General features: G+C 42.3%; 1 protein-coding gene across 1 annotated transcript in view; it reads right to left on the reverse strand.

The window, feature by feature from the left end:
- Positions 1 to 26,100, reverse strand: part of LOC100869708 (RNA-binding protein MEX3B) — a 65,917-nt gene that overhangs the window by 37,955 nt on the left and 1,862 nt on the right. The gene's annotated exons all lie outside the window — the stretch shown is intronic.

The following is a 26,100-nucleotide window of genomic DNA, read 5'->3' on the forward strand; positions in this document are numbered from 1 at the left end:
TACGCGTGTTCTAACTTTTGAGAAAATAAATAATTGTCCTTCAACCTTTGAAATTAATTAAGTTAACGCGTGAACTTCGAAAAGTTTCGAAAGCGTGAATGAGATAACAATGTAACGCACTGATACACATATTTCTGAACAAGTTGCCAAAAACATTTGACGAACGTTCCCTATCGAAACAACGCCCGACAAAAGAACCGTCTCATCGTTGTTGCACAAGCGTATTTCGATATTATTTCTTTTTTCAAAACTGCTTTTTTCAATCTGCTTATCGTTTGCTCGAAGGATGCGATAATTCTCGCTGCGATAACGCTGCACAAATTCGCGGTAATGATTTCGAATTTCACGCGCAATTCTAGTATCATCGATATCGACAAAAATATTGATATTTCGTGTCAATCGTCTCGTAATCAAAGTGAAAAAAAAAAAAAAAAAGAAGAATTATTATTCAGGAGAATAATATTTATATTTCCAGAGATTCGATCAATTTGTCGATTGTCAAAGATTTTATGGGATCCTTGAAGAGAATGAAAATTATCAGGAAAAATCTGGAATGAGATCCGATCTTATGGGAGGAGGATAATTGGAGGAGCATTGTTTATAGCAACGAGGAGCGTTCGAAAAATCGAATTAATTCGTGTGGAGGGGTCGGGTCGGTGGGTTGAAACGTTTCAAAGGCCCAACCCTCGTTGTCGTCAACCCAACTGACGATCCCTCGTGGAAACACGCACACTCGAACGAGAGAGAGAGAGAGGGGCCACGCGTGGTTTATCGATCACTCGCAGAAACGACGAGAACCCTCGTGAAACAATCGCCGACCGGTGTTTCCAGTTCGAGATATTGACCTAACAGTGAATCATCCCTGTGACTGTACATCACGATTATTATACAATAGTCGCGGCCGTTTTTCGCTCGGCGAACAGCTGAGAGAGAATCTCGTCTTGGAATAAACCAACCACAGGAAGGAGGGAGAGGATCTCGCCTGCAGGGGAGAATCGATATGAATGAGGGAAGATCTCTCGGATCCTTGTTGTTCCTCCATGAGAATCAGAAGGGAATTTCGTGGTGGCGAGAAAACTAGTTTTAAAGGGAGAGGAGAGGCTGCGATTCTGGTTAGTCTCTGGTCGAGCAGGAGGGAGGAGGAGGAGGTGTGAACGTCGTGAAAATGACTATTAATTCGATACTTACAAAGTACAAGGTAGGGCAATTCATAATCTCACTTTTCAAATTTTTACATCTGATCTGATCTTTGGTTTCGATAAGGAAAAAACGTACTACTCCGTTTTAAACGAAGGTTAAACCAAATAATAATTATTTCTCCTTCCTTGAGAGAGAGAGAGAGAGAGAGAAGAATCCTTTCGTTCCACCGAAAGGTTAATGCAAATTGCTGTTATATACCACTGTCGTATACATTTTCAACACCTACAACTAAAATAAGGGAAAAGTGCAGACTCGTCGTAAAATGAATATGCATAGTAGTCGCTTTATACCTCGTAAAATAAACAATATACACGTATAATCTAAACCGCAATAAAAACAGGACGTGGCAGAAATGCACCGCCGCATTTTCTTAACGTCGCGTCACTCAAGTTCACAGTTATAATAAAACTCGGGAGGAAGGGAGGGGAGGGGAAATATAAACGGGAGTAAAAGCTAAATCTAATCTTTCGTATTCGACGATATATATATATATATATTGCGCGCGATATTCCGATCTCCTTAATTCGAGAAAAATAATAACGACACAATTGCGAAACAATTATTCCGCAAGAGAAGAGGAAAATCAATTTTACTCTAGATAAATTTAATCACAATAAACGGAACAAAGCATTTCTTATCACAATAATTCATTCATTTTCAAATCGTATATATTACTCACCGAAGATATGTTTATGTCGTCGACTAACTGTTGCTAGAACAACGAATCATTATTTACAATAGACATTTTCATAAAATTACATAATTATATAAACAACGTTTCGAACGAAATTTAAGTAACAAAAAAAACTTTTCGATTTATTATTATCGTTGTATACAGTTATACGATTAATTAAACGATACCGTACAATATATTTACCATTCGCGAGAAGAGAAATTTATGTACCAAAAAAAAAAAAAAAAAAGAAAAAAAAGAAGAGAGAGAGAAAATCGGTTCGAAAACAAATGGAACAGCGTTAGGTATTTACGCGATAACGAGGAGAATAATGGGGCAGATGCAGTCGAAATTGCAATTGATACACGGGTGTTTCGTAATTACGTCTCGATGATTAACATTCGAAACGTCTGCTCACGGCCGATAATTAATTGACGATTGTTTGTGCAGGACGTAACGACCGCCGTGAAATCGCGCGTTGCTCTTCGCACGGATATACGTCGCGTATATCTCTCGAGCGTACGATAAGCCGTGTGACGTGGTGGTGTTTTCATTGTTCTTTCCATTCACCCGATCCATTATACCGAGGAGAGAGAGAAGGAGGAGGAGGGGGAGGAGAGGGAGGGAGGAGAGTGGAAGTCGCGGCCGATCGTGCAGCCGCCGGACATCGAGGGCAAACGTCGAATCAAAAGTTCATCCGTCGTCGAACCAGCGTCGTGCTTCTTAATTTTTCAGCTATTTTTAGAAACGTTTGATTGATAATGGTCACGCCACTTATATATATATAAAACATACGTGTTCCCACAACACGTGAATCCGTGTCGTATCGATCTACACAACAGAAATACATCCTTTCATTAAACGAACGAACGTACACTTCGATAATATCGTTATCTTTCGTTGATTAAATATTGGTAATTGAGATAGCATAGTTTATTTTTTTCTCTTTTTTTCATTCTTACGCGAGCGAAAATATTATTAAGAATTTCCAGTTTATTTATATCGATCGCGTGCTCGTCTCGCTCGTTTCCCCCTTTTTCCCAAAAATTAAAAATATATCGCACGCCATTTCCGTGCGATACGTTTATTTATCCGTACAATATGCGTTAAATTAATTACAACGCAAAAGGGAAAATGGAAGGAAGAACGGATTGAAATATAACGTCGAAATCCAGTTGAGACGCAAGACCGGAGAAAGCTAAACTTCCCTCAAGCGTGGCCTTATAAATCAAAAAGGTATTAGATATCAATCACGGGATCTTCGATCATTTATATCACTCGTCGAGAGACATTTCGAATCGGCTGTTCTGTAAGACGCCACATTCGCGAAGGGACGTTCGAGTGCACGATTTCGTGCGAGTGCGGCAACCTCGACATTTTCTACAACACGAGGGTCGGGGCTTTTCACATTCATCGATCTTCTTCGCTCGGCCCTTTTTTCCTTCTTTCTTTCCTTACCCTTCGAACAACGTACGCGTGTCGATCGATATTCGAGGCTTGCTCGGTGCATGCTCGTACCATTGGCTCCAGAAAAGATTAGCGAGTGTGCCGTGAGCGTGCCCCCCTCGCTCGTTACCATGGGAACTTCATCGAAAGTTTGCTCCTTCTCTTTCGTTGAGTCGGAAGTAACTAGCCGAAAGCGAGAGTGGGAACTAGGCAACTAGGGAAAATTCGAACGTGGGCGGCGGTAGAGGTCGCTCGAGATAGGATTTTGACCCGTTGAGAGAATTGCTAGGTTTCGAGAATAATATTTTTCGCCAAGTTTGAGTGCAAATAAGTTGAGGATTTTGCTACAGACGAAGAAGAACTTTGTTTATTCTATATTGAAAACTTGTATATTGTTTCGATTCTCTTCAAACACAACTCTGCTCCGTGTATAACAGTCATTTTGGCAAAATTATATAATTTCGCATCACTAAAGATGTATTAAAAAAAATCTTTTTGCTCGAAACGAAGATAAACGAACGATTCATCTCTTCAAACATTAACCGAATTATCATCATGCACACAAATCGAAAACACAACGAAAACACAACGTCCACAACGTTCACGGTTATTCCAACCTATTTCCAAATTGATTCCACGTTATTAAACCAGGTAACAATAAATACTCGTAAGCCCCCCCGGGTATGATTCCAAATACCAGTGGGGGTGAACGATTACAACGACAAAATCCACCGAGAATCCCCAATAATATATAATGGCACCGGATTAACGGATTTGCCGTGACCATTGTGCATCCTCTGCAAACGATTTAAAGTTGGCCTTTCAAAAGCTCGACGATGAAACCGAACCGAGAACCTTCTTCTTCTCGTATCGAGCCACCACGTTCGTGTCTCCATGTCGGAGACTTTCTCTCTTTCTCTCTCTTTTTGATAATTTTGTTTTGGCAAGCTGCACGTTTGAAAGCATCGTGGCCAATTGTAGGCCCGTACAAAAGCGTTATACCGTTGCTCGCAGCCGAGAGGAGAGACCCCTCTTTGTCCAGGAATTTTTCTAAAGGCAGGCACCGTGCCGGGAGCAAGGATAAATACCTGAAAAGAGAGAGCGCACCGGATCCGGAGGAGATCTCAGGTTGGCCAATTTCGTCCGTCAACCGGGCACAATTGAATCTGTATACCTATCCGGTACACAAAGAGGGATTCGTCACGAATTACTTGGAGCAGCACCGCTTCCAATCCTGGAAAAACGCTTGAATAAATTTTCTCTCGCCGAAGAGAGAGTGAGTGAGAGAGAATTTCATTTTTCTTCTTCTTCTTCTTCCTGTTGCAAAGATTCTTTCAGATGTGAACAGATCTTTTAAATATTTACATATATATATATATATATACATTTTATAAATCCCATTATCTATTTTCGTTCCAGAAATATTCATAAATAGCTTGACTTGGTTGAATTTTTTAGTAGTAACTCAATAGAGAAGTTCTATGCGAATTAATGGAGAAAATGATTCTTTCTACATTAAAAAAAGCGAATGAAAATAAATTTTCCAACTATTAATAATCCACCGTAAATATCTATCATTCACATCTGTGAAATGTTCGAATATGATAAAAAGGAAAAAAAAAAAAAAAAAATCAAACCGCATCACAGGATCAATACAAAAATAGTAGAAAAATCTCTCAACCTGGTATATAAACGCACGTTGCTGCACTCCCATCACCATCACTTTTAATCGATGAACCAATGCAAACGATGACGATACAGCTGCAACGATGCTGGAAAATTCAAACCGTTTCAAAAACAATGAAGTTCCGATTCGATCCTGTGTAATACCTGGCTTTTTCTTGCGCGCTGTTACACAACCGCGAGGCAAGCTTTCCAATGTTGATTCCACATCTTTCACATTCCTTCCCTCATCGTTCATAACACGTCGATCGCAATTTATACACACACACCGCTTAAAAGTTTATTACACTTTTACGAATTTTTCTCAAGAGAGTGGCGTCTTTCTCGTCTTTTGTCTAAAATTAAAGGGAAACGATATCCGTGCGTGTTTTTTTTTTTGTAAACAGAGCTTTCGCTTTTTCGCCCGTGCTAAATTAAAAATTCTGGCTGGAATTCGCGGCGCATCTCTCGTCGTGTCGACCGCGTGATTTTTCGTCCACGGACCCCGGCAGGCAGGCAAGCAGGCAGGCAGGCACACACTCTCTCTCTCAATTGCAGCTGCGGACTGCACCGGATGTTTTGGCGATGACGGTTAGCTTCAACGATTTCCTCCGACACGCACGCTCGCTCGCTCGCGCCACGCGACTCGCTCGACAAAAACGCGAATTCTATCCGCGAATTAGGGATTAAAACGTACGAGGGGATTAATCTTAATGGAATTCTCACTTTATCCTCGATTAAAATCGTTCGATTGAAGTTTGTAAATATATGTATTCTGCGGAGATGGAAAAGTATGACATATTCTATAAAAATCATATTATTCTTTGTACGTACAATTTTTGTTGGTAAAATTTATTTATAGCTCGAAATATAACGGAGATATTCGAGAGACATTTGATATTATATATTTTTATTAACTTATTGTTTCTGTTCGGTCGAAATATCTTCAAGTTTTTTAATTTTCCTCCGAGAAAATATAGATTTTATTTATCTACAATGATATAAATGTAATGTGGTCTAAATATAATTCTTCAAATTTTTAAAAATAAGCATATATATATATATTGCGTAACATGAACCCTATTAAGATTCTGAAAACTCTCTCAACATCCGCTATCCTTATATTTATTTCCTCCCACAATTCTTCCTACGTGAAGTCGTCTAAAACGGGCTGCTTGTTCCCCTGAACCAATCCAAAGAATTCGAACAAATAAGGGAAAATCTCAAACACGTAAGAAACGTTCAGAACATGTTTCCAAAAAAATGAAACAGATCATTTAAACATTTTATATTACATAACATGCCACAAAAAAAAAAAATCCAAATCGAATCGATTGACCATTCTTCTATCGCGGTCACCTCTCGTTAGTTAAACACGAGCCGTGAGGATTCGAAGCGAAATCTGGAAGAAGCCGATCGGACGAATAGATCCGCCGCGAGAGGCGAAATCGGCAACAGTCGGAACGCAACGCGGCCTCAAAAGCCTTGAACGCGTTTATCCTTGAATTCCTTGCGAAACAGTCCGTCGCGGTGCCACGGTTTTGACCGGCGTAAACATTCGTACACGCGAATGCTCGTGCTCGCGTCGTATTCACCGGTCGAACCGACGTGACTCGCCGAGGGGTCGGGAGACAAATTACCCGGTTCTCCGTGCACGAAACCACGCCTGAAACAACGGCTTAACACACGCGGCGCATCGCGTCACGCGTGAAAATACCTTCTTCTTCGTATCAGCGCGGCTGTATTTATGTCGCGCAACTATCGATTCAATGCCCGCGCCAACCGCGACACGATGCATTCGCGTAAAAACAGACAGATCGATGGATCGTTCGCGATTAGCTCGAACAGAATCACGATATGTATCTTATGGAGAGTTGACTCGAATTTTTTTGGCGAACCTTTGAAATCTTTTTGCCGATCCTGAATTCGTTTAGAATAGATTTGGATAAGAGACGGACACGAGATAAGGCATGGAGGAATAACTTGAAATTTCTGAACGAAGTTAAATATTTCGAGCGAATTTTTTAAATCTACTAGAGGGAATCTGTAATAATTTTATAATCGATCCAATCGAGTTTCATTTGATAATTGCGATAATAAAAATCGGTAGAGCGGTTTTAGATGCTTGCATAATTCGTGAAAGGAGTGTCCAATTTTCGAACCAATTTTCGACGTCTCGAACAAAAGTTTGTGCGGTTTGTGGCCACGATTATTATCAAGTTTTTCAGAAAATTATTCAATAACACCTCCCCTACGTCACAAAATTGAGATTGAAACAGGTGATAAAGGGTCTGGTTCGGTTGAATAGAATCATCGATCTTGGTGAATTCTTTGAACCAAGACCACCGCGTGGAATGGTTTGACAAAGAAGTCGACGCCTCCTGGAGTGCGAGAAGAAGACTAACAACACAAAGATGGAGGCGAGGATATGCATGCATCGTCCAAGAATATCGAAACTGAGCGTGTTTCCAGCTCTCTCCCTTCATTATCATCTTCGCGTTCACGAAGAAATAATTCGACCATTTTTCTCTAAACTTATAAATATTTAGGATCGATATTAAAGTTTGTGACGAGCCATTTCGCAATAATGACACGAATCTTGGATAATTCGTGTCGATTTCATTGAACAATGACACCGACACATCCATGCGTACGTAAGCGTACACGCCATACGAGTTTTGCGATACAATCGGTGTCTACACGCAACGATTGTCTACATACTGAAATTTCATTCATTCGGTGTATTTGTGATGTAATAAATCGTATATTCGTTCTGACACGGTTCTGGGATATCGATTGACGGTCGTGAATGGAGACTAGGTCGCGTCAGCGGCCGACCAATTCTATTATTCAAACTTTCCTGCTATTTATTTACGTATATCACTCGCGTGTTACCCTTTGATCCTCTTGTCGAAACAGTGTAATCCACCGAATAATCATCAAAAAGCACAGATTATTTCTGATATTTCTCCACCATTTTCTTTTACACGATACGTTAGAGGTATCATTAAACGGATTATTATTAATCAATCCGGTCGGTTTTATACGCAGAACAATTTTGAAACGATGCGTAGACGCAAGAAGTAGGCAGGTCAATCCAAGCAGAAAGTAATAATGCCGCGAAAATGTATCCACGGAAATGGGTTAATACATCTCGACCAAAACTAGCACAACGATTCGACGATATCTGTATCTCGAGACTAAATAATGCGAGAAAGATCTAGTTCTATTAAACGACGAGTTACAATATCTCTTAGAATCTCGATACACCGAGTTAATTGTTCATCATACGATATTATTTCCTTCTTCAACTTCGTCCACAATGTTAATGAATTATTATTTTTCGAATGTAAAAATCGAAAAAATAAAATCACAATTCCTTCCTAAGAAACTCTTAGGAAGAAAAGCTATCCGTTAATCAACTTTTCAACGAACAATCCACATTGTACTGTGCGCAATTTTACAATTTTCCCTCCCCATGCATTCCTTTCAATTTCATTAATTCCTCGTTCGCGGCGAATACGCGTGGCCAGACGTTCGAAGTATCTACCGAAACAGCTCTTGCTGCAAGAAAAATGGTGGAGAAAAATAGCGTAGTTGATCTCGGCCGAAGAGAAGAATCGGTGGCCGAAATTCCGGATGGAAGTTCGCCCGTGGGATTCCACGGATTCCGCGCCGCGGGATGGGCCGGCGATAATCTCGCAAATTTCATTCCTAAAATGGGTCCACGGGGGAACAAAGGCGGAGGCAGCACGGCGGAAAAAGAGCGACCGCGTGGCGTCGGCCGAGCGTGCACGCTGGAATCCGAAGACGTTCCACACAGCCACGCGAGGACGCGTGTACACGCACACGAATATCGGTTTATCGCCGCGATGGGGGCGACGACGCCGCGGAGAAACGAGAACGACCCATACCGCGCGACACACGACGTATCCGCCGGCAGGCGAAAAAAGTATTGGATTTGAAGGCGAGTTCTTTTTTCGTTTTTTCGATCGAATTCGATCGGTCAGAGGTTGTTCCGTGTAAATTAGAAATAATCACGATTCGTATGTATGTAAGGAGAAAATGTTTTCTGAATTGATCTAAAATCGTAGGAGGCGATGAAAAAGTCAATGAACTTTCGAACATTGTAACTATTTACGTACGTAATATGAATTGCTTATCATCATCTTCTGCTGGATTAAGCGCAGTTTCTTTTTTTTTTAAATTTGCCCCCGAACTACGAATCCATAATACCGCGTACACGATTGGACGAGCCGTGATCTCAAGGCAGGCAACATTGCAGCGAACAACTTCTTCTTATTCTTTTCTTATTCTCGTTCTGCAATCGCAATTACCTCGACTATACCGTGACCGATCAAAGACACGACGACGAGCGTTTCTCAAATCCAAGAAACCAAGTGTATCGGTCGATCGATGAACAATCCAAAAATAATAATAAAAAAAAAAAAAAAAAAAAAAAAATAACGTTTTATTTGCGCAAGCCAATGCTGTCTCACTCTCTCCCTCTCTCTCTGTAAACGTGTTATCGTATGTCGTTCGGTTCCGCCGCCATCGTCGTGATCGTCGGTATCGTCTTATTCTTCGAGGCGTACAACTACGAAGAAGAGGACGACGGAAGGCGTATGTTGCACAGGAGAGAGGATTCCAGCCGAAGAAGGGCCGTTCTGCCCCGCACATCCCACCCGTGGTTTCCGCCGGCCTTGGAGCCACTGAACCACTCCGTGGTTCAACGATTCGACGAGCCCAGTGGTGCTCAACCGACCTCGACCTTCTCTTCGTCCGCCACGCTTAGTTGTTCCCCGGTTTGCTCGCGACATGATAATGAACGAGAGTAGAAGAAACGACGAAATGAAAAAAAAAAAATAAATAAAAGAGAAAAAAAAGAAAGAAGTGGAAAAAGAAGAGAGAAAAGGGAGAGAACAACAGAGCCTGTGCGTGGCTAAGTGATAGCACGGAGATGGAAAGGGCTCTCTGATAGCGGGATTGTTGTGAGAAGATAAGGCCCTCGTATAAAGCGCCGGCTAAGTCCGGATTTTTGCCTTTGCTTTCTTTTCGAGTCCCGACCATTTCGTACCACCTACGCTCTACCCAAACGAGAAAAGAGAGCGAAGGTACGAGCAGATAGGAATCATAATTTCAGCTTGGAAAGGTGGTGTGCGCAGCCTACGGTCTCCTTCGGTTTCGTTTTTCGCACGGTTTGTTGCGCCGACAGTGTCTGCGCAAAGACGCAAGGAGAGGACCCGAGAAAGCACGTGTGCAACGCGCGCTGATCCGCGGACCGAAACGCGGAGGGGACTCGGATATTTTCTAATAATACTCGAGGCGAGTGTAAGAAACGCTTAAACGATGCTGATGAAAAATTTGTTAAATCGATGTTAAAGCAAATTTGAACGAATATCTGTGTCGATGAACGAATACCTTGTGTACCATTAACTTTCTTTTAACAACGTTGAGGTTAGGGACCACGTCGTCTACCTCTACCCAATTCGTGTATAATTTTCCGAGTTCCTAGAAACTCGACTAGTTAGATGTAGTTAGAGTTAACGAAGAAGAAAGGTGTATACGTTTTGCATACAAATTTGTATACACATTTTACATATTCTATATATTGAAAAATATTTTTATATATCTAACTTTTTATTTTCGCCGATAGATGTCACCAACTTCACAAAAACTGACCGACAAAAAATTACTAGAAAACAAACGCGAGCTGACCGGACCATTTCGAAATAAAATTCCCGAGAAAGAGAATTCCCTATACACACAAGAATGTTCAACTTGTTCAAAGGTTAATTGTGCACTGCATGCACACCTCTGTAGATCTATCGAACATCTCGTCGCCATCGGCTGGCCGAAGGAGCGACAGAGACAGAGAGCGAGCCGTTCCGTCGTCGGAACGGGTTTAGATTAACGCGTTGTTAAGTGACCGGATAAGTGAGCCACGCTGAAATGTACTGACTCCTTGTAAATCGGCCCGAGCTTCTCAGAAACCGGAGCCCGACGAAGCAACTAATACCGCGAACGGAGAGAAAGAGAGAACGACGGAAGAGGCTTAGAAAAAGCAAAAGAGAGAGAGAGAGAGAGAGAGAAAAGCAGCAACGAGCTTTCGAATTCAACGCACGACCCGGACACCTTCCGTTCCTTCGTCCTGCCATCACCGCGTCTCTCTCTCCGCGCAGCCAATGACCGGCCCTCGTGGCAAATACGCCACCTAATTTTTTTCTCGCTTTCTAACTAAGCCTTTCAGTCATCGGGCAGGAAGTGAGCATATATATATATATATATATATATATATATATATACGCCATTCCACGGCCAAAGAGGATTTTACCCGGCCGCGGTGCACGCGCGCCTACGTGTTCTTTGCCGCAAAGAATTCTGTTTCCACGGAACGCCACGCTATTGGCGCTATTGCCGCCGCCTCGCCACCAATATCTGATACGCGCGCACCCGCGAGCCTTCGCGAAACGTGCGAACGACACGCGTCGCCGACCGCCAACTACTTTATATTCAATTTTTGGTTCCGTGTATGGAAGCGTGGAGATACGTACGTAGAATCGTACGTTGAAGTGGAAATTTCTTTTCATAAAAGGTTAATGAATCGTATAATCTTCGAGAAGGAGAAAAATTATGCGAATTTGGCAAAAAAGATCGATAAAAAATTCCCCTTTTTTTAATTGGATATCCCGACGTTATGAGATCACTCGTGAAATTTTTCACCCTTCACGGTACGTTGCACGGCTGCCGTATTTCATAAGTCGCTCGAGGACAAGTTCGCAGGCCGGAAGAATATTTCCAGTTTGGATCGAGGCGCAGAGAGAAGAGAGATCGGACCATGCAAACGTTCCGAACGGTTCGTAAACCTTGGTGAGATACAGGTATACGGTATATCCTTCGTGTAGTCCCGAGGGATCGGCAAGATGAGGTCGGATCCGCAAGACACGGGCCATCTTCGAGTACCCTCGTCATGGAATAATCCCATAAACTCTCGGTCCTGCCGAACCGACCGACCTGACCAACGCTACACGAACGAAAGGAACAGTCCCCGGCCTGACCTTCTTCCATCTCCACGATTTGTCGCTTTCTACGTTTCCTAACCATCCAATAGATATATATATATCCCCTCGAGAGATCGTGCCGATCGATCGAATCAAATCGATCGAGCAGCGCCCATCTTCGAATGTATATGGCGCAAATGGCAGTTTCGAGAAAAAGAAAATACGACCAGCCCGAGATAAGATCTTCCAATCGACTTAATTATCCCCGACACCTGTCAAGAAGAGCCTCGTGCCTCCCACAAATCTCGTCTCCCTTTTACCGCCATATTTAATTTACCATTATATATTAAGACTCATATTTACGATACACTCTCCCTCCCTCTCTCTCTCTCTCTATCGAGGATTTCGATGACGTTGACAAAAGACGTTGGCAAAAATCGCGTGTCGCAGGTGCCGCGCCACGCTCAGGGGGCCCAGCGCTCTCCTGCGAGAGAGATGCACCTGCAGGCAGCGGTGTGCGTGCGAGGGAGGTTCGGTAGGAGGCCGACGACTCTCGCACGAACCAGCACCGTCTCACAGAGGAACGAAGGAGGAGAAGGAGGAGAAAATAAAAAGGCGGAGGATGCAGACACAAATAGATTGCAAAAACATAATAATAGAGAAAGAGAAAGAGCGTGACGGGGTGGGATGGCGAACGAGGGGAGGGAGAGACAGAGTGGGAGAAGAGCAATGGGTGGAAGAGAAGAGGAGAGGGTAAGAGAGGCACACGAGACGCTTTGTCTCAAGGCGAGCTGCTCTCCTTCTTCGTGGCGGCTCTTCAAAAAGATCGGACAAAGGAACGAAACGCGCGAGAACCGGGGCCCGGGCCGTTTCGCGGCCAGTTTGAGAACCCCTTTCGCTCCGTCCGCGACCTCTTTGTCTACGCGCGCAACACGCGTCGATCTCCTCTCTCCTCGCAGCCTATTAGGAGTCGTTATCATTTCACCTGGCCGGGGGGGGGGAGGAGGCGCAGCGTGGTGTCCGTAACACGCGCACGCATCCACAGGGGAGAAGGGAAGAGGAGGCGCGTGAAATTTTGGACCCGACCATCGTCGTCTCTCGTCGTCCCTCTTGTCTTCCTCCTTTTCGGCGCCGAACACCGACCGAGACGATGTCCCATGATTTATACGCGTCCGGAGAAAGATTCTTGAACCTTCCACGCTTCGGCGTTTCATAAATCGACCGGCGTTCCGGGAAGCAGAAACGAGTACCCGGAACACGGGTCATTTTTGTGCGTTAATTGTGGAATTTGGAAGGAACCGTGGTTATACCTCGGATGGTTTTTTAAGGGACTCTCCACGTTGCTGCGTGTTCGAGCAATCCTTTTAAACGCGTTTTCGTTCGTACTCTCCTGCAAATTGCGCCTCGTTCGAATTTTAAATTACGTTGTAATTATTTATGTATTTCTGAATTCTAGACAAAGGGATTTTTTTGAAAAATGTTATTTACACGTTTTCTTTTTCGTTTCGTTCCTTTAAAGAGTCGATAATAATACGTCGATAACAATTTCTCAATCGGAAAAATTTCACGCGTATAAGTGCACGTCTCGTAGTCCAATCCAATCCCGTATAACGCGATGGCGCGAAATTTAACGTAGTTAGTGTCCCGCTAACAATTAACGATGAATCGAGGCTACGCCGCCTCCTTTTATCCTCTTCGCGACTGTTGCAACCTCGTTAACCGAGCTACGCGATGTAGACAACGTTGTTAGAAGAGACGTTTAGCATAATCTGATTTCGAATCGAATATAAAGTCGGAATTTATTCGACGAAAGGCCACGAAACGAGTCGGTCGTCTCCGAATGTTTTCTGCTCGTTTTTTTAAGATGTTTTGGCGGCAAAAAAAGAGAGAGAAAGAGATTGCAATACCAGTGGAATAAATTACGAGAACGTTCGTCGAAGAGAAGACCGAAAGGAGCCTCTGAATTTTTATTTTTGTGCGCGAGCACGATCGTAAAGAAAAAGGCAGTGCGTTACATACGTGCAAACTTAATACCGATCGCGTTACATGTCCCAATAACGTGTCGCCAGAGTGGAATTTCTTTGCCGAATAATTCGTTCGCATCCAACAGTGAATATTATATCGGAGACGAAAATTTCATTAAGCAAAGAAATTCCGATTCTCAATTTATTGAATTTTATTGAAACAAAAAAATTTAAAGTTTAATTGTGTATCAAAGAATTTATCGTATAAGTTTGATTATCTTATTTTAAATACAAGAAATTGTTATTTCCATTTCGATATAAAAATATTAATTTCATTAAAAACATTCTTTCGAAAAAAAAAAAAAAAAAAACATCTCTGCTTGTACATCAAACGAATATTCTAATTCTTTGACTTTAAAGTGTTCCCTCATATAATCATGGAGGAATGTTAACAGCCTTTTTTATCGACGCAGGGTAAAATAATCGATATATCACGAACGAAGAAAATACCGCAGATAACACCTCTCATTTTCGTGATATCGAGGAAACAGAAGAGTCGCGCGATAACGCGCCCATGATTGCGTAACACGAAGAAAATCGTGTAGAGCGTCACGAACAAGGCAAAGTGTGAATCGAAATTTCTTTTTCTTTTTTTTTTCCCCCCTCTTCCGTTGAAGGATCTCGTGTAATTCAACCCTGTCACCCGCGTGTTAATTACAGCACGGCGCGAACAAAAGGTGGTTCGCACGTTTCTCTCGCGAGCAGAAGGGATCAGTGTTAGGTAGACGGAAGTAGGTCAGTGCCGTGTGTGCGATTCGTCTTCCCTTCCCTTCGCGTATCCTTCGAATTAGCTCACCGCGTCTCGTTAGACAGACCGGAATCCGCTGTCACTGCTTTCCCTTTCCGCGACTTTTGTCATTGCATAACAGAGATACAGAGCTCTTAATACGTTGTACAACACGTGTTTCAACACGCGTAGCAACGATTATACGCTCATTTTCTTTTTTTTTTTTTTTTTTTTTTTTTATATTAGAATCGATAGATTCTAAAAATTTTTTGGAGATTTGTCGCGTAAGAAAGGAGAAGTTTCGACGATTGGCGAAAGGCGGGTTTCGCAATAGGAAATGCCATTTCGGTGACGCTTGCTTGAATATATCTAATTAATTATAAAATTATGTTAATATATGTTTGTTTGAAGTTTCTAATGCTAATATTAATAGATTATTATTAATCTCGGTGTTGTTGCAAGAGTGTTGTTAAATGTCAAATCATTTACGTCCCTTGTTTTTTGTTGTATCGAAACGAATATAATTCGAAATAACTTTCTAAAAAAAAAAAAAAGAGAAAGATAAAGATTTCCATATAATATGATAGCAAGCGTGATCCATTGGAATTTCTCAAACATTATAAATAACTCTTGTTTTTTATGAAATCGTTCAAACCCTATAAACAACCGAACCCGAGCAACCAAAAAATTTAAAAAACGTTCGAATATAAAAAAAGTTTCGAAGGATAAGATCTCTCTCTTTTTCTCTATTGAATCTCAATAATCTTAAAATAACACATAATTCAGATTCGAAGAAATTTTTTAACATCATTCATTCCGTATCGTCGAACGATCAGCGATAAGGAGAGAGAGAGAGAGGGAAAGAGAGAGAGAGAGAGAGAGAGGGGGGAAAAACGCGACAAAGAGCAGAGGTCCATGGAGAAGGTGGATCGAGAATTTTGCAACACCGAAACCGCGAAAGGGGGCAAAGAACGCGAAATCGTTCGCAACAGGCGAATCTCGATTACACCTCAAACGCCCTGGAGCTGATCGTGGGGCAATCAAAAACGCCGAAAGAGACAGGTCCCGCGCGTCCCGATGACACACTACCAAAAAGAAGGTGCGTGCGTGCGTGCGTGCGTGCGTGCGCGCGGGCGGTTGTATAACACGACGCGTATAAAACTCTTCACGGCGATGTTTTAAAGGCCGGCCAACACGGAACAGCGCGCTTTCGATGGCCAAACCTTCGACGCGGAGGAGTCGAGAAAGACGGACGACGGGCCCCTGGTCCGTATAATTTCATTAAAGTCGAGCAAAAAACTTTCGGGACGCGATTTGCCTCTTCGAGATCGAGAGTGGACTGACGAGCTTTACACGGATGGATAAAGAGCGGAATAAAGAAGGAGGGGAGGGAGGGAGAGAGGTAGGAGACGGAGATAATAAAGAAAGAAGAGAGAAACACAAGCGCGAGAAGGAGGAGAGACGAAAGAAAACTTGCGAAGGAGCGAGAGCAAAGTACTCGCGAGTCACCGTCACGCTCTCACACGTTGGGCGCGCGTAACACACGCGCGCGAGGCCCCGGCTCTCCTCGTGTATAGATATTATGGTAGCCGTTGTAACGCGGAGCAGAGACGCGCGAGGGTCGCGGTAGAGGCAGACCAGTTGCTGCACACGCATACACACGTGAACGAAGGCGAAAGGATGAAGCCGAGCCTGGGCTAGAAAGAAACAGTTCGAGCAGTAGTAGACACAGTCTTGAATCTTGACCTAGGACACGCATCGCCGACTACGTCACAGTTCGACGTACTACGAAAGGCTGAGCGCACTGTGTTTCCCTCTTTCTCGCACGCTTGTGTCTCTTGTCTCGTTCGTGTATTATACGCCGCGCTTGCCATCACACACACACACATACACACACGCATTCGACATTCACACGATACGCCCAGGATGGAAAGGTCGAGCGAGGAGCGAGGTCGAGGTTTTTCCTTGAGCGGCGAGAAAATTCATTCGCGCAGCTTCGCCGGAAATCACCGCGTGAGGTCTACCTGGGGTTTCTGCCTGCCCTTTTTTTTTTTGTGCATCGAGCGTAGGACAGGAAAGCTGGATCCTGGACACGGTTTTGTTACCATTTCTCGTTTTCACTCGTCGATCGGTTAATTACGATCGTTTAAGCTCGTAGGTGTTCCTTTTTATCGATCGTCCTCGTTGCGACTGATTGGCAACAAGTTTCCTTTATTTCCACGTAATTGTGCATTTATATGTAAACAGAGAGATGTTTGAACACTGTGCGAATAATTATGCCAATATCATTGTTCGATCCACGAGCGTTTAAGGAAATGAAAGAGATTCTATGATTAATATTAAAAAAAATAAATAAATAAATAATAAGAAAAGATCTAATATAAAAAATATTTACGTTTTTAAAATTTTAAATTCTATATTCGTTTCGTTGATTAGCGTATATATTGAATAAAAAATTAATTTATGATATAAAAAGATTAATAATTTATTAGTATTCCTAGGAATACTAATATACTGCAAATTCCACAATATTGAACTATTTCTTGAAATATCGTTTAATTTAGATCATTAATAAAGATAAAAATAGAATGCTTAATTAAACCGCTAATTAATATCAACGAAATAAATTTACCTATACGAAATAACGAAATAAATTTTGAGAAATCGATTACACAATTTCTACACTTCTAGTTATCAGATACCAGTAATAATGATATCTGATAAAACAATCATAATAATCAATATCATTTTCTTTTTTCATAAAAATTATTTCAGTATATTTATTTATATCGTTATTTATGCCTTGATTATTTTTATCCTAAATACTTTTCATCCCACTTAACGAAACGAGATATTGCAATCACATACATCGAGTTTCATCGCAAAAACTTAATTCGAAAAAAAAAAAAAAAAAAAAGTAAACTGCCGGATGTTGCGAACCGAAGAGAAATATAAATATTAATTAAGAATCCTCCTATCATATTCCAATTACATCAAATATATAAATATTTACGAATAAAAATTTGTTCGTATCGTGCGAACAACATTATTTTACGAATTCAAAATATTAATAAAATAAAAATATTTATCCCTTGAAGTGTTCAAGTATAAATATTATAAAGCGAGTTAAACAGGAGCGATAATATATATTTTACGATTAAATCGGACAACGAAATAAAGCATTCCGAACGAAGCTCGACAGGTACGGCGAGAGCAGAGGTTACCAAAAAGGAATCCTTTGTGTTTCAAGGTTTCCACGATCGAATTCCACGGTGTCGATCGGAGGGAACGAACATCGACTGACAGCGACGACGCTTTCCTCGTCCGGACGGAAGTGCCACGTCGGGTGCATTGTTGCGAGCCGAGTGTACGGGACGCGGATTGGCCAAATAGAGCGAAAGAGAGCGACAGAGAGCGAGAGAGAGAGAGAGAGAGAGAGAGAGAGACTCTCTCGAGCCTGCCTGTGTTCGTGCATATGCTTACGCCTTGCCGTCCCGCTCGCGGGATACACACAGAGAGAAAGAGAAAGAGAAAGAAGGAGAAAGAGAGTGTAGGTGGGTCGGTTGCGAACCACTTCCTCCCGGGACGTGTGCGGTCTTCGAATAATCGGATACTCGTGCGTGCTGCATCGGAGAAAGGATGTACACCGTTGTACGTTCGGTCAGAGAGAACAGCAACGAAAAAAAAGAGAGAGAGAGAGAGAGAGAGAGGGAGAAAAAAAAGAAAGAAGAAAAGAACCAAAGTGTTGCTCGATGCTCGAATAACACTTCTTTGTACTTTTTTCTTGTATAGAGCCGCCACTCGGTTTTACGCATGAAATAATGCGTGGCGTGGAAACTCGATAATACGTGTGGCGTGGAATCGCGATCCTCCGCGCGACGTTTCGACGATTAACGGTACAGAAACGCCCCACCGTCGAATGCATCGTATTTCCGTGCATGTGCAGCAAACGAAAAAGGAAATGGAAGCACGCCATGTATATAAGGAAGCTTCGATAACGCGTACAACGTGCGCCAACGAATCGTACAAGTGGCATTACAAGAGCGGGAAGAAGGATCGGCTACCTTGGTTCGCCCTACTACTGCTACTGCTACGTCGTATTTTCGAAACCGTACCACGTAGAAACGTTTTGCAAGGGAATTGCTCGTTTACAGAGGGAATAATCGTTGCATACGACGCGTGACACTCTCTACCTGGTGGAATTTCGCCAAGCCCGACTACGTCAGAGCCAAAGCACCCGATGAATATAGCTACGACCATATAGGTGGCTACTACTACAGTGTCCCGTGATAAAGAGAGGAAAAGAAAGAAGACGGGACAAAGGTTTGACAAAGGAAGAGGAGGAGGGAGGAGGAAGGCCGCCGGTCGAGGAAAGGAGAGAAAAGCGACGAGCACGAGGTTAGGTGAACCCTTGTCGTCCGCTCGTGTGCACGTCGTTCAGTGGATATTCGATATCCCCTGTGTATCCTCGAGTATTGGCCCCGACCCTACTAGTGTGCAATAAACAAAGACATTTTCCACTTCCGATGGGTTGCGAGAGCCACTCGAACCTTCCTACGGGGAACGAAATTCTATCTTATCCTGTCTCTCGGGATCGACGAGATTCGTTCGGACCCGACTCGAGAGGGCCATGATAAATCGGATGATCGGTCTCGATTAATAAATCGTGCAAACCTCTTCGCCTCGAATGTTAAGAATATTAAGAAGTATTGCATGGATACACGTAGATATTTCGAAAACGAGCAAATCGAGAAGGAGAGAACGGATGAGTGGTTTTCCGATAAAAGTCAGACAGATACGACGAAACGCGTGGTCGCCTGACCTACGATGAGGTTTAACGTCCCTATTAGCGGATGTCATTTGAATGGGAATGTAATAAAAGTCGCGTGCAGCATAATTTAATTCAAGGTCGTGCATACTCGCTTTCGAGCAGATGCAGAAGAACGCAATTACGGGGGGACCAGGCGTGTGCAGAGTGCGCTCCTGCGCGCCTTGTATTATAATTATACATGCGCGTCGCCGCGTTTTTTTATCGGGGAATAATATTTCGTGGCCGAGCAGTAACTCGTGACGGGGGCCTCGATTCTGAAAGAATTCACCGGCTGCCGACCAGTCGACGTGCGAGTTAAATTATGTGGTATGCATAATTGCGCTCAATGAAATTTGCGTCTTTGCCGCTATTCGAACCTTCTGATCTTGGGCCTCCTCCTCTCCTCCGCCCCTGTCTGGCGTCTCTCGCTTCCCCTTATCAAACGCTCATCACCATATTATATTAGCCAGGCATATCCTCGTCACGCGTTAAGCGAAACACGAATTATATAGTCGTGATGAAATTATGCTAAATCGAAAAAATTCGTGACCATAAATTGCAAGGATATGGAATCGAAGGAAACGAACGCATTTGGAAATTTTTCAAGGAATTTTGAAGAGAATGGAATAAGCAAGGGCCAAGTTCTCTTAAAAGAAGAAACAAAGTTGTTCGAGATAGAAAAGGGCGGTTCGGGAGGCGAGCGACCTCTGGTCGAGGGTAGTCAGTCGGTGCACATGGCAGACAGAATAAATAAAAAAAGAGAAAAACCGTTCATTTCAGCCAACGCGCTGTAAACATCTGCTAGGCGGGGGCACGTTGGTCCGTAAGTGGTTCTCAACCGGCGGAGATTCGGTCCTTCGTCGAAATCTATCGCCAGCAATCTCCCACTTCATTCCAATTCTCTCTCTCTTCTTTTCTTTTTCTTACCTCGAGGATATTCATCGTCGACGTACCTTCTGTATTCTACTCCACGCTCTCTCCCTCCCCTCATTCCCTTAGGGGCTTAAGTGTCGATCGAGTTTCGAGTATGAGAACGGAAAGAGACCCGGTGTGGGTCGGCAGCTGCTTCGGAGGCCAACAAAGGCAACAACAACCACCGTTCTCGACACGAATCGTTGCTATATTACTACCATTACTATCGTTCGCATATTTTGCTACTGATTTTCTCGCATTTTCCTTCCTTCCTTCCTTTAGGGAGAAGATTTCCAGAGGAACGTTCATTCGGGCATTTGAGTACACATACATCGTATCCGAGAGATCGAATGACCACTGTTCGAGAATCTGAGATCTCGTGCATCCTTCTTGCCGGTGACGAAGCTCAAGGTTTCGTCGGACGGAGAAAGCGCGGGAAGTTTCGACATCGTTGGCCGCAAATTGAACCGAAGAACGGGCGACCGATTCCACGGCCTCGAGAGAACGGGAGGAGATGAATGTCGGGGCACCATAATCACCGTGCGTGACAAAGTATGTCGTTAACGACGAAAGAAAGAAAGAAAGAAATTCGACGACGATGACGATGGTGCATTTGTGCAAAGAATCCTTTCTCTCTCTCTCTCTCTCTCTCTCTCTCTCTCTCTCTCTCTCTCTCTCTCTCTCTCTCTCTCTCTCTCGTATGCAGCTTTGAAATTCTTACCGGCGGAAATTCTTAATTTCGTAGCCGATTCTGCGGCAAACGAAAAAGAGACGAAACTTTCGAAAACCATCATGGCCAAGGCCCCACGTGTGAGAATCGAACCTGAAATCCTATGTCCGAGCTCGAAATAACTTTTGAGATAATTGCTTCTTTCCTCTTCCTGGATGTATCACTGTCATCGCCATGTTACGCTGGAATCATTACGAATAACGTGGAACCGCAGAAACGAATATTACACGTTTTACATTTGGAAAAGGAGATAGTTGGTTTCCTTGGTTGCGGTCAAACGACCACTCGATCCACTTAAGAAATCATTATAATAAATTAAACGTGCAATAAAAGTAAAAGCAATAGGGATGGCCTCATTTTTACCATGAACGTTAACTGACTGATGACGGGAGATTCCTTTCGAAAAAAAAATCTTCTTCACAGAGCACGAGTTTCCCGTTGTAAATTCGTGAAGAACAAATAAAAATTCTATATACTAACACTCTCCCCTCTTTCGCCATATCTAAACTCAAAGGCGTTTGACCACATCGAGAGAGCAAGTCGTAAAATACCGGGAAAAGATTCTCCCAGTCTCGTGGGCAGCTTTTTACGAAGACACGTGAACAGCGGTACGGGTCTATTAACACGGTTTCATCGTCGACACAAATCTTTCATTTCAATGGAAAAAGTAAGCTAGGCTGTAGCAACAGGCACGTGCTGATGCACAATAAAAAAAAAAAAAAAAAAAAGATGTCTCAATATGTACCATTCGAATTCCCACTAACTTATAACTTATATCATCCGTGTATCATCGAGAAACGATACTTTAAGCATTCCACAGAAGGCAGGAACACGGAATCGTTCTGTACTCGTGGCACATTCACACATACTAGCGACGTTTCTTCAGTTACAGTTACGTGCAGACGAATAACAACTACACGTTTGAACTTCTATCTCGCGTGCCGGTTACAAATAAACCAGCCACGATAACTGCGTTCGCCTATTTCGCTAAATAAACAAAACTGTCCCCTGGCAGCTGGCACGCGTCGCCTCGCTTCTCCAGCAAAGGCGGAGAAAGTTTCGCGCTTCGAGCAGTCCTATTTGCAGGCTGAATCGTGTGTATGTACCGGTGTGTTGTGTTCCTGTGTACTACGTCTACGGCGTGAGTACGTTTGTGTGCGTGTCACGGTTAACAGAATCGAGGGACGACTAATGGCGAAACGCTTCTTCCTTCCCATCGCGATGGACAGGAGGAGAGCAACACAGCATTGCGCGCGCCAGTTCGCGTCGTCGGTTACGCGACGCTGCAGCTAACGACCTGGATAACCAGCCGTGATGTTTCCAAAGTAACGTCATCATTCGCCGCGATGCGACACGAGGCGACGAGTCTGGCGACGGAGTTGCTCATTACAACTTCCGGTCCAGGAGAGCGAGCCAGAAAGAGAGCAGTCGGAGAAAGAGAGAGAGAAAAGGCGAGGAGACAGAGATCGCCAAGTATCATGGTGGGGAGAAGAGAATCAGCAATACGACGGACCGACTGGCCGAGGGAATGAAACAGAGAGCGTGAGCGCGAGGAAGATGGACAATGGGGGAAGGGAGAGAGAGAGAAGGAACGAGAATCGAGCGAAAATGCTCAACAAATAGCCACATCCTCATAATAGAACGGCGTATCAAACTCATTAGACGTCGTTATTGAATCGACACGATTACGTTCCACAGAAAGATCGGATCTTCCCGTTAAAACCGAATGATCGATTCAGACGGAACATCGCGACACACACGTACACATATATGAGGCGTGACATCGAGAAATCGGTGTATATGCACACGCTAGAGTCATGCTGTGCATGCGTCGAGAGATTTAGGCGTTCGAGAATACGGGAACCCAGTCGGGTTATAGCAATGATTCATGCCAGGTATGTTAAACTGGTTCCGAGACGGGTTGCAGCCACTGGAAAAAAGAATCGAGGCCCGATCTACGAGACACAATGCAACGTTAGAGAGAAAACGGGCTCTATAGATATATGTAAGTAGATCCACAACCCTGACGGCCCTGCTGCCGGCGAAGGGTGGAGTGGATTTTGAAAGCAGGAAGCGAACAGATTTTGTATAAAGAAAGAAAATGATAATTCACGACTATTGAATCGAACTTGTTCGAGGAAAATGATCGAAAAAAACGTTATCAACGAATGTAACAATCGCATTAAAATTTCTTCGTCTCGCGTTTCATATTTTATGAGATAATTTCCTTCATGATAAAATACCCAATAAGTTTCAAGTAAACGGTACTCTGTATTTTATTATAGATATAATTTTGCTTCTAATCGATTGCTCAAGTATTAGCTAATTTAAAAAATATCAACAACTAATTTTTCTATCGTAAAAATATCGAACTCGTACAATAAATGAAAATCGATTTAAAGGAAGTACAGTAATCGGTCGATGAATCCGTATGTTAAGTATTACTACGCAGAAGCATTGAGTACTCGCATGCGTTTCGGTCGCACGACACATCAGTGGTTCTCAAAACGACAGATTGCGGTATGGAAAGAGGATGCGAGGAAGCCTGGCCAAACGGAAGAGACGATAAGCACGTACGGAAATCTGTAGCGGGTTCTGAATTTAAAACACGAACAGTCTTGACACCGTTCTAAGTGTCCGAGTCTAATGTTATTGGACGGTCAATATTAGCGCGCCTCAACTGTGTGATGACCGACAAGCACCACACGGCTTCCTTTTACACGCCATCGTTTTCCCTCCTATCGAGGAATGCTTTAGGCATCGCTGGAACGATGCCGTTGCCAGGTACGTTATATTCAGATATAAAAAAAAAAAACATTATCGACCAGATATCGGGACTGAACGATTCCTCTCGCGAACTGTAACAAAATGATGTCTGTATATACGAGACGTTGAACTCGATTGAAAAATAAAGACTACGCACGCTCTGTCTGACTTATCGATTCCTATATCGTAATCGATGATGGATATCGTACGATGTTAATAGAGTTATAATAAACAGAAATATACCGCGTAGAAAAAGCGAAATATAAGGAATATAAATATGGAATTTATTTTTCTTATCGACATAAAAATTTAATGAATGTACGTATAATAAGTGAAGCTAGGATCTGGCAAACATCCAATTATGAATTTACAAAAGTGTATCACCCGAAGTATATTGCGCGCGCATGTTTGTACGTGACGACAGATGCGGTGGCGGTGGCCGAGAGCGAGGTATAGATGATCGATCTACAGCACGTGCTATCAGTAGATGTGCTTCTTCCGCGTATATTTATAACAGTTTTTATATTTTATCAAATTTGCAGTTCAAAAAATTATCCACGAATAAAAAATATAATGTATTTCTATTTTTTTTTCTTCTTATCTTTTCGAATACAATATTCAAAGAATGTGAACATACAAATGGATATGATTGAGAGACGAAAAAAAAAATTATTTTAATCTTGATACTTGATAAAATGAATCTTACAAGCGATAAGCTAGAGGCATCGTATGATTGCAATCGAAGTTACGCGATTATTTATCATGTGCACGATCACAGACGTTAAGATTTAAATGGCAGGCCACGTGGCGCCGCACAGCGGCCATTCCAGGTTTTCTCAATTTCGAAACATGCCATAGAACAAACGTACGTATCGTCGTGTATTGTATTATGTTCTGATAGTATGGTTTGGATCGTTTAATAGAAGCAACTGTTTTGCTATTCAATGGAAAGATTATCTTTTCACGATGCACGTTTGTAGAAAGAATACAAACACGTTCGTTAGATATAAGTCTTTTCCACACTAAAAAGATCTCTTTACGTCTCGCGTGCTCAATGAAACGAGGATTATAAAAAACGAAAAATGTCATTTCACGTCGCTTAGAATGGCCGAAACGAAAGACGCAAGTTATTGACCATGACTTACCGCTGGATATTGAATACAAAAAGGTCGGAAGTAGGTGTGTATCGTCCGTGTCACGTACGTGTATGTTATTTTTATTTGTAACCAACTGTGCTTTGACATTTGGAAGCGAGAAAAATGTTCGTAAAAACTTCCACCCTAATGTTTTGTTTGAAATTTCCTAAGTTTAACGGTCGTCGACGTTTTGTGTCCTCTAGCGTGTTAGTCTTCAATTATCGTAAACATTATTAAATTATCTAACATTACAAAATAATAATAATTATTGTTTAATTTACATTTAATAAATTATATATCCAAGTAATAAAATTGAATATAAATAATTAATGTATAAATAATTTTTTTGTAATATAAATAAAGATTAATATGAATAAAGTATTTTAAATATTTATTTGTTATCTATCATAATATACCCATCAATATATTATGATAGATATAAATTTGTAAATGCATTATCATATCCTGACAAAGTATGGCTATTTTTGATACTTTCTTGGAAACTTGAATATGAAAAAATAAGAATATGGTATGCTGAGTGCGATAGGGATAAAAGAATAAGTTCGATTTTGTCGTTCCAAAGAACGCCTTCATACTAGTGAAGGTTATGAAAATGTCATCAGTTTCGAACATTGAACAGGATGCATAAATATTTTTTTATTTATGAGACCTGATATATCGTTATAAATGTAATAAAATTTTCTTTATTATTTTATTTTTTAATGCATATTACGAGTCAAGACACAAGGTGTAAATTTATCATAAAGGTAATCAACGAACGACCACGACCTACGATAGGGTTCACTGCACGATGTTCCACGAGCTTCCAAACAAATTTGCTTTTCGAAGTTAGATTGGTTTAATTGCACCATTACTTGATACCACGTTTCTCGCGCCACGCTCACGCTCGTGCCAATGAACTGTCAGTGGTGCTATACGCGACAGATTCCGGTAACAAGGAATGCAAAATAACATACTACGTAAATTCAACTTATGTAAACGTAACGATATAT

The sequence above is a fragment of the Apis florea genome, unplaced genomic scaffold, assembly GCF_048593485.1.
Source record: "Apis florea isolate Af1SG1 unplaced genomic scaffold, ASM4859348v1 contig_3203_pilon, whole genome shotgun sequence".
In the NCBI taxonomy this organism is placed as follows: domain Eukaryota; kingdom Metazoa; phylum Arthropoda; class Insecta; order Hymenoptera; family Apidae; genus Apis; species Apis florea.